General features: G+C 31.2%; 1 long non-coding RNA gene across 1 annotated transcript; it reads left to right on the top strand.

The window, feature by feature from the left end:
* Nucleotides 1–5,792: 5,792 nt before the first annotated feature.
* On the top strand, nt 5,793–7,946 carry LOC132734604 (uncharacterized). The gene is made up of 4 exons (XR_009626343.1): nt 5,793–5,879; nt 6,310–6,497; nt 6,750–6,866; nt 7,735–7,946. It is a non-coding gene; the product is annotated as an uncharacterized LOC132734604 (long non-coding RNA).
* The last annotated feature ends 372 nt before the right edge of the window (nt 7,947–8,318 follow it).

Below are 8,318 nucleotides of genomic sequence, written 5' to 3'. Positions count from 1 at the left end.
CAACAAAACCAAGCACTGTTTCTTAATTGAGAACTTTTTATAATAAAAATTTACAAAAAAGAAATTAATGATTCGTTTTTATTAAAAAAAAACAACGCATTTTTAACGTATTGTTTGAATGCTACAGTCACAATTTAGGGATACATAAGTTCTGATAACATACATATATACAACTCGTGGAATAAGTTTGTCATGTGGTGCAGTAAATGAATGAAATAAAACATAAAGAATAAAATTAAACACAATTATAATAGAAATTGATTCAAATATATAAAATACAACAGTACAGAAATTAAGCGATACAAATAGTTATTATTTCAAGTAAATGAATAAAATGAAAAGAATCGTACCACAGCGTCTCAATTAATAATGACAATAACGTAATAATAAGTTATATTTCTAATTAAAATTTTGTAAACATTAGTTCCATTTAACTAAAATATATACAGCTACACTCGTGTAGGAATGAGAATAAAGACTAATTTATGTAGCGGGAAAAAAGGAAGGAATGAGATATCAAAAGTCAATATAGGAATATTTCATACAATACGACTAGACACATAATAAACAGTTCACAGACGTATCCTTGAATTTCCGCTAAAAAGCGTACGTTACGATACATGTACAATACAATGTAACACGATAACAGACGACAAGATAAAGGAACAACAAAAAACGAACAAACAATTGACGCATGCGGACATTAAACCGGTAGAAAGTTAGCATTAGCAGTGAGCAGTAGCAAAATTATAAAGCGTAAAGTTGACAGTAGCAGTAGCACAGCAGTAGCAGTAGCAAAATTATAAAACGTTAAATTGGCAGTAGCAGAAGCATAGCAGTAGCAGTAGCAAATTATAAAACGTTAAATTGGCAGAAGCAGTTGCGCAGCGGTAGCAGTAGCACAGAAGTAGCAGTTGCAACATAATTAAACGTGAAATTGACAGTAGCAGTAGCACAGTAGTAGCAGTAGCCGACAGTAGCAGTAGCACACCAGTAGCACACATAGCATAGCAGTGGCAGTAGCAAAACAGTAGCAATAACACAGCAGCAGCGGTAACACAGCAGTAGCAGAAGCACAGCAGTGGCAATAGCTAATCAGTAACAGTAGCACAGTAGCAATAGCACAACAATAGCAGTAGCACTAGTGTCATACAAAGTACTAAATTATATTTGTTTTATTTCAGGTATGCATTAACATTACCTGAGTAGTAAACATTCAATATGATCAGTGTTTATATCATGCTGCTTTAATTAACGTAAAGTATAATTTGAACACCTGAATGAAGTAGTCAGTCTGTAAAGTAGTCATATGTATATATACGGTACGGAAACGTATACTGACCCCCTTATATATATCAAAATGAAGACAATATCAGAAATTTCAGGTACGTTATATAGTTAAACATATATAAAATGATAAAGTATATCAGATATTTATAAAACTTCATTTTTTAACGTCCACGTAAAAGTAAAATTATCTTTTTCGCCCGGCCTTTTAATAATTTATTTTCATTTGTGCTTATGTAAGTAAATTTCCACATCGTATTATTTAAAGTTTGTGAAATATAGTCATTGGATATTACCATAAAATATTGAATACATAATTATTTAATATAGTATTATACGTAATAAAGATATCTATCTGCCTCCAAGTGTAATTAACAATATTTACTATTTAATTATCTGCACCCAAATTTAACGCATGTACAAATGCTGCAGTTCAGTTATATAGATCTCAGCAATAGGCAGACTGTATAATAAATTAGATGTTTACCAAAATATTCCTCTTTCAATATCATGGTGCCTATACCACGTCATCTTTTTATGATTTATTGGGGGGGGGGGGCAAAAACCAAAATGTCCAGGATCGTTTGTTTTGCCGTAGCCTTTTAAGTAAAATTCAATGCATGTGTTTATATGGAGCAGAATTTGGGTATTTATTCGCTGTTTATCTTTCAAATTCTATTTATCTAATTTATATTCGTATTCATTAAATTCTTCTCTATAATCATATAAATTTATATTGATTTAAACAAGTTTAATTGCTACTTTTTAATTGACAGTTAAACATTTGTATTTTGATACTGCAAAATGTAAGGATAAATTGTTTTTACTTCTTGTTTAAACTACGTGATCAGATATTATGTTGCATACTTCTTCCTTTTCAATTTGAATAATTTAGTTTAAACTTATAATCTTGAAAGTCCTTTCTTTTAAGAATACAAAGTGGATTACATAACACTGAAATTAAATCTATACGAATGCACCTTCACGAATACGAACTGCAATAACACGAATACGAGATTACATATGAAATTTAATTTTATACATCTGGCCGGGAACCAATATTTCCGTACAAGTCCGTAATTTCTGACGGTGTATCCGTTGAAATATTCTCTTTAAAAAAATCCACGAAATCCAGGGTGGCACAAATACATTTGTAAGAAACAAGTTCGAGAAAACACAATTTCTTTTAAATAAGTAGAAATAGCACATGTTTGAAACAAAAAGTAATTTATTGGTATTTAATATTAAATTAAACGAATTAAGATGAAGTACTGACATTGTCTTTAGAATACTACAACTTACTATAAACATAGTAAGAAAGAATAAATAAATACTTAAGTAACTCACAGATGAATCAAATTTGTGGGAATATGATTTAAACTTAAGCAAATGAAAACAACAAGTAGTCAAATGAATAAATACCTAAATTTTGCTCCATAAGTTAATCACTAGAATGAGCTAGCTCTTCACTTAATTCCATATAAAATGAAATGAAATTTTCAAGAATAAAATAAAAAATGTGATCGTTATTTGTCTAATGCGAACCCGAAAAATGTCACTTAGTAAAGGCACCGTATGTTCAGATGCCCTTCTAAAAGTGACATTATGCCCACCCAAGGGTATGTAGAGAGTGGACAGATGGAAGTCAAAATAAGTTTACATTTTACCTTTCAATTTTTTATCATTCTTTGTATAAATGAAAAATATTAACATGTCGCAATGAAATGTCTGTCAATATGCATCGTAATTGAACTGTAACAGACAATTTTTTAAAAAGAGTGGGGCAGTCTTTTTAAATTTTAATTACATTTATGTTTTAACCTTATCGTTTTCCATTAACTTTTGGTCAATCATCATTATAAAAGCCAATCTTTTTAAAAATAAAGTCCATTCAGCTCAACTTGACTATTAAAAAATGAACAGAATGTCACTTTAATGTGCCCATTTGTATTTTACTCAATATATAGGTAGACAATTGAGCAACGTCGAAGCACTGATAGCTGTGTTTCTGTTAAACTTCAAATATTTAATTAGCAGAAGCCTTGAAAGAATACTTATAACAAGAATAGTATAAATGGCTGTTTACCAAATGTATTTTAAAAGATAACCAGACTTCCATTTATAGTAGAATCCCTACTTAAGACCAACTCAGATTTAAGACCACCCTGCTATTCAGACCAATTTTTAAAAGAACGGAATTTTCTGTTCTTTATGTCAATAGTTTCATGCTCCAGAATTAAGACCAACCCGGTCATTCACTTTTAAGACCACCAGATTCAGTCCCAATTCTTCGATTTATTCTTTATTTGAACTCATTATTGAGACCACTGATTTTAAAGTCAACAACTACCGAGATCACATATTTGTTGTTAATATCTGCTTAAATGCTCTGATATGGAAAGCCTTGACTGTCTAATAATTATAAACCTAAATAGTGTTATGTCCAAATAGCAATATATTGAGTCAACCTTTCCTTATACAATGTACACTCATTAATATATTATGTGAATCCTTCTTTATATGTAGTCAACTGAACAATTTATGATGTCAATGTGTCTTTATGTGATGTCAATATATCATTATTCGATGCGTATTTTTCAATATATAAGGTCAAAATAACAATATATTATATCGGTTTGTCCTTGACAATGTCACCAGTCAAACCTGGTCAACTTAACAATATATGATGTAAATGTGTCCTTATATGATGTAAATCTTTCATTATACGATGTGCAATTACAAATATATTATGTGGAACCATCTTTATATAGAGTTAAAACAACATTAAATTATGTAGAACCGTCTTTATATAGAGTCAACTTAACAATATATATTATGTAAATACATCCTTATATGATGTCAGTCTTTCATTATACGATGTACATTAATGAATATATTATGTAGAACCGTTGTTATATAGAGTTAAAAGAACACTATAATTTTATTATGTAGAATCGTCTTTAATATATAGGTGTTACCAGTTCGTGTTTTTGGTCTTTTCGTTTATTTTAAACTTTTCGGAACTGATGAGCAGATGAGATTGTAATAAGTTGTTTGTATACATGCATATATGAAGACCTGATCAACAATAGGGCTTTAATATATATACATTTAGGTTCATCTGGAGGCATTAAAATTCATTTCATTTCACACCTGCAGTAGCCGGTCTGTTTCAGATTCCAACCCCGGCACCCGCTTTACCGGTCCACACCCAGCAGCAACAATGTGTTTGTACACAGCATAATGATTTGATAATTTTTCAACGACCTAGTACTCATTCGACTCCTCTAGGGAACATGTACCTTGGAGACTGTAAACTTTATTACCAAGAAAAGTTTCATACATAAATAAAATAAAGCACGACATTTTGAAATGAAAATAAATAAATTAAAATAAATTAAAATGATTCCACTTCCTAACATATTAATGAATAAAACTTTTACTCTTTGTTAAATTTTAGCCAAGTCCAGGAAATATAACGTCTTATTTAAAGGCACATTATGCCTCATAAACAAGTTTATATATATCTACTGTTTTAGAAAGGACAAACATTAATTGAGCCGCGCCACGACAAAACCAACATAATGGGTTTACGACCAGCATGCATCCGCGCAGTCTGATCAAGATCCATGCTGTTCGCTTACAAACCCTATAACAAGTAGATGTTGGCGCGGCTCAATTTATATAACGTTTAAATAATGCATTTTGAGCATATGTTACATATGTTACATGATTGTAACATGACGAAAGTAGCAACAATTCAGTGAAATGCATGTGAGATAATTTATTTATCATAAAAGTAGCAAAATGTTAAACAAAGTAGCTAGTGTTTTGACTTTCATACAAACTACTACAGCACTAAAACTGTAGTAACCCCCAAAACAACAACAAAAAACATCAACATGAAATACAAAAACTCTAGATGGTTCATGAGATTGGCCAGGAAACTATGAAGTACACCAAAAATAAACAGCATTTGGTGAATAGAAATAGGCATACATTGCATTTGATGGTGAAAATATTCTATGTTTTTTTCATTGGTCGTTAGATATGTGAATGTTCCCACCACACGTTTCGACCAAGTTGTCTCCCTTTAAACCGTTTTTCTATAAACGTTCATATAAACATTTTTGAAACAATATCTACAAAGATAATACAAAAATGATTTGACTGAAATTGATTTAATGCTTTATATACGAAGTCTTGAAGTTTTTATTCCTTACTAGGCAAAGTTTGGCTCGAAAGAAAACAGGTATCGCAGACAACTTACTCCCTTACTGCCGATTCAAGTACTTATATGATTAACGTATTAAAGTTACTTTCGAGTTGTAAGTTAATACTGAAATAAACACCCAACCTCGGTAATTTGTCTCAGTTATAGTCTAATATAATGAATTCCTACTGCAAAATGGTGTTAAGCCAAACCATAACTGTAATTTCGAACACCATCAATGGATAGAACTGATATATGTATGACATTGTTTATATTAACATGTGAGATATTTATTTTCAACAGGTTGGTTTCGTCATCAATGATTCTAACACAAACGTGAGCCCTTGTCCTTCATACGTCACGGAGAATTATGACAGACGTACGTTTCGTTGTTTTCTGAATAAAATATAAAAGTGTGAATCTTTAAAGTCGGCCATCACGTCCAAATTCAGACTTGGTACGATTGAGCCTATTTATTGACGGTAGTGCATTGTTCAAGTCCCTAGCACCGGATTAAGCTTGGGGGGGGGGGGGGGGAAGGAAAATGGCCAAAACAATAATAATAAAATAAAATAAAAAAAGATCCGTACACAAACTTAACGCAAATGTTTTACCCATCATAATAGCTTATTTTATATTCAAAACAATGGTGAATGTTTTATTTATATGAATTTGAATTTTATACAACAAGACAAGAAAATATGATGAAAATAATTATTATAAATTTAACAGTTTAAATATACAATATAAATCTGTTTCTTCTTTTACGATTATTATGAAAACATTATTCATGATTTACGTCTTTGTAGTTACAACAACAACGGCTCGACCTTCCCGTTGCAACAAGCTCGCACTTTTTAGTGATATCGCCTACAAGAAGAACGTTGGTATACAAACCTCATTGAAATGTCCCGGGACTACCAACCACGACTCCGACGCCGCCGTCGTCGCATTTTGTAGCGCGCCAGACCCTTCATTATGGCTAAGAGGAATAAAGGTAATTTGTATAGAAACCTAACAAGTCAGTAGATAAGGAATTTACAAGTGTGTAAGCATGGTTTGTGCTTCGGCCTTGTAATCTTTTGCTCGGAATCTGAACACCTTTGTGACTTTGATCTGAGTTGAACTGGCTGTTCCAGAGACTTGTCTTGTGTTTAATCGTTCCAGGTCAGAACACTTATTGACGTAATACATGCATCAATTTCACCGTCAACATTTTGCTTTTTTCTATGTTTTATATTATTCAAAGGTGACGGAGAACTGTAATCAGTTAGGACAGTATGAGCCCGTGGCCGTATTTGACCACCACTCAACATATCAGCAGTCAGCCGGTATATTATTGGCCTGTAATCAACAATCTATCCATGTAAGTTAGTTATTGTCGTAGTACTTAACTTTACTTTTTAGCTGCTCGGTATTTACTTTCATGAATTTAAGAATTCTCTTTTTTTTAAAGATAAATGAAAAAAAAAGCAAAAAAAACTTTGATACACTTTAGCAGCTTTATATTAACTATATATCTCTATATCTGCTGTTAAGATGATGTGACTTATATGCCCATTCCCGTAATTATTTTTGAAGAAATCAATAAAATGTGTTTCCGACTTTAAAAGCTTTAGTTTAGATTTCGTTAAAGCTATATAAAGGAGAAATGCTTACAATCATTTTAAGGATATACTAGAAGTTGTCATTTTTTCTTATACATTTTTGTTGCTAGATAAAAGATAAATCAATAAAAAAGCATGTGTGCCATAGAATGAAATACTTTATCTTATCAATTATAAATGTGCTTATAAAGTGAATATGTATAAACATTAACATTTTATCGCTTTAAGAAGCAATAGAGATTCCATTATATATGATTTTTGTTTCTGTTATATTATATTTTTGCTATTATGTAGTTGCATAATATTTAAATTGTATTATATTTGTATTATTATTTTGTAAATACTGTTATGCTCTTCGTCTTTGGAGGAATTAAAAGTATCTATCTATACTGGTATCAAAGGGATTTAGGTAAATCACGCTCAGTTCCCGGTTATTTTTTTAATATAATGTATTCAGAAAAACTGGCAAAGAAAAAATCGTTTGTAAGTAATACATAATTTCATGTTTTGTACCAAATGCTAAGGATTTACATGTACTTTTTTCTACACATATACATATATCTAAATGCACATGGTTTTTTTATGCATTTTGAATACCGGTGTCTTAAATTAAATTTATTTATTTAGATTGCAACGCAGAATTGTTCTGGAGGATTACATATAAAAGAAGTGACACATTTAGACAACCCGACAAGCTTAGAGTACCATGTCGTAGAATGGCCTTGACATTGTTCCAAAACTATTGCAGTAGTTCTCTGACATGCTTTATAAAATTTGCTATTATACATGTACTATTTCTTTCAGAATAAATCTAGCATGAAAAACTGCTTCTTTTAATTTGTTAAACTATATGATATAACATATTTAATATTGTTTATACATGGAACAGTGGCGACAATCATAAACACATCGGAATTGTAATCTTGGGTTGGCAGACTGCGCGGGTTCAAACCCCATCAGAGGCAAGCCCCGTTATTGTCTAGAGTAAGATGCTTTACACACAATGCATGGTGATGGTTGGTTCCAGAAGCGGATTTCAAGAGTGTGTCTACAAATTTTGGGGTTCCCAAACAACCCGAATAAATATAAATTCTTTTATCAATAAATTTTGCAGTGGAATAAATTTAAATTAAAAAATTGTTTGGGAAAATATGATGCGTAGTAAAAAATTTTGCTGTCTTTCAAAAATAATTTGGCCCGGGGGGAAACAA

This window comes from Ruditapes philippinarum, unplaced genomic scaffold, assembly GCF_026571515.1.
Source record: "Ruditapes philippinarum isolate M1 unplaced genomic scaffold, ASM2657151v2 ctg8753_1_1_1_1, whole genome shotgun sequence".
NCBI lineage: Eukaryota > Metazoa > Mollusca > Bivalvia > Venerida > Veneridae > Ruditapes > Ruditapes philippinarum.
The sequence above is the reverse complement of the archived record's forward strand: the minus strand, read 5'-3'. Positions and strand labels throughout refer to the sequence as shown.